Raw genomic sequence first — 2,291 nt, 5'->3', positions numbered from 1 at the left:
GCAGCGAGCCGGCTGTGGCGGCCTTGGAGGGTGAACCAACGGCAAAGGAAGACCTTTCTCTCTGTCCCTCTCACTGTCCACTCTGCCTGTCAAAAAATAAAAAATTAAAAAAAAAAACAAAACTATCCTCTCTTTCCAAGTGCTTCAATCACACACACACACACACACACACACACACACACAATTTTACCTTCAAAGGGTAGCATATCTGGAGAAGGTATAATTACTAGGATATACAATTCCAGAACTATCTTTAATTTCATTAAACATGAGTTATAAAATACTGATAAATTAGAAAATATATTAAATCAGGAGGACAAAAATTTTAAAGGAGTTTTAATCAGTGGTGATCTTAAGCTCAATACAAGATGAAATGACTTTGGAACTGGGCTTGCTACATTTAAGATTTACTGCACTGTCTTTATTGACTATTGCTAATAACTTGGTTATGTAGATGTTGTTACATTTTCTAAATCAAGGATTTTAGTTTAACTTTTCCAAAAGACAGAAAGGTAGTCAGTAGGAAGTTTATATGTACTTTCCACTGCTAGATGCTACATACTTAACTGGACAATGTGGGGAGAACGGTTCACTATTTGACACCAATTAGTAGCAGTTATTGGGGATGGTGGTGGAAATAATTTCTAGAATCAGAATCATAATTTATAAAAAGAGACATTATCTCATCTGGTGAAGCCTGTGTACTTCCCAAAGTCATAATATTTGACACCTCTCTTTAAACATGCAATATCCTCCTCATCACCATTTTACTCAGAGGTTGACTTTGATTTCCTGAAAAAGCAAAGGCAATCATAATTTTTACATAAAAGCAACATCAAATCTAGCAATCAACCCACCTATATTTGAACTTAAACTCTGCCTTTCCTTTTGTTAGATCTTTCTATGCTCCAGTCTTGGCTGGGTCCTTTCCTTGTGCACTGGATTCCATGTGTGCTTTTTATGCTCACACAAATTTGCTTCTGAAAATATTTTCTCCTTACCAAATTTTCCCTCTCTAGGAGATAAAAAATCTTCAACCAGTACAATCAAAACCTTTGTCTCATAATTAATAGTAAGAGTTACCAAGTGTTAATAATTTTTCTTTTGGTTTGTCTGCCCAAAGCAATTGAGTAGCCTTTTTTTTTTTTTTTTTAAGATTTATTCATTTATTTGAAAGGCAGAGCTGCATAGAGGCAGAGGCAGAGGGAGAGAGAGGGGGAGAGAGGGGGAGAAAGGGGGAGAAAGGGGGAGAGAGGGGGAGAGAGGGGGAGAGAGAGAGCAAGAGAGGTCTTCCATTTGTTGGTTCACTCCCCAAATGGCCAAAACGCTGGAGCTGGGCCAATCTGAAGCCAGGAGCTGAGGGCTTCCTCCAGGTCTCCCACACTGATGCAGGGGCCCATGGACTTGGGCCATCTTCTACTGTTTTCCCAGGCCATAGCAGAGAGCTGGATTGGAAGCAGAGCAGCTGGGACTTGAACTGCCACCCACATGGGATGCTGTCACTGCAAGCGGCAGCTTTACCCACACACCAGTGTCAGCCCCAAGAAGCCTACTTTTTGCTAACATGTCTTTTAGTGTTCTAATTAGCTGTTTCTAGTAATAATTTTCAAAACTGCTTATTCTATGGTAAACAGTGTGCTAAACACTTTACATGTATTATCCTATTAATCCTCTTAAAAATTCTAGGCCAGCGCTGCGGCTCACTAGGCTAATCCTCTGCCTTGCAGTGCCGGCACACCGGGTTCTAGTCCCGGTTGGGGCGCCGGATTCTGTCCCGGTTGCCCCTCTTCCAGGCCAGCTCTCTGCTGTGGCCAGGGAGTGCAGTGGAGGATGGCCCAAGTACTTGGGCCCTGCACCCCATGGGAGACCAGGATAAGTACCTGGCTCCTGCCATTGGATCAGCGCGGTGCGCCGGCCGCGGTGGCCATTGGAGGGTGAACCAAGGGCAAAGGAAGACCTTTCTCTCTGTCTCTCTCTCACTGTCCACTCTGCCTGCCAAACAACAACAACAACAACAACAACAACAAAAAACCCAACCAATTCTAATTCTAAAAGTATAATTATAATCTTCATTTTAGGTAAGGAAACTGGGGCTTAGATAAGTTACTAACTTATCTGAGGTTACCACTGGTAAACAGCACAGCAAGATTCAAACCTGACTAGAGTTCATGTTATTAAAGTGCCACAGAAGTACTTTATAATCTCAGTTGCATGCCCACTAATGCAAATGAAAACTTATTATCTTTTATATTTATGTATTTAACTTCAATAAATACAAAAGTAAAATTAAA

This window comes from Oryctolagus cuniculus, chromosome 7, assembly GCF_051225735.1.
Source record: "Oryctolagus cuniculus isolate XC-2025 breed Fujian yellow rabbit chromosome 7, ASM5122573v1, whole genome shotgun sequence".
NCBI classification, from domain to species: Eukaryota; Metazoa; Chordata; class Mammalia; order Lagomorpha; family Leporidae; genus Oryctolagus; species Oryctolagus cuniculus.
This window is presented reverse-complemented; position numbering follows the sequence as displayed.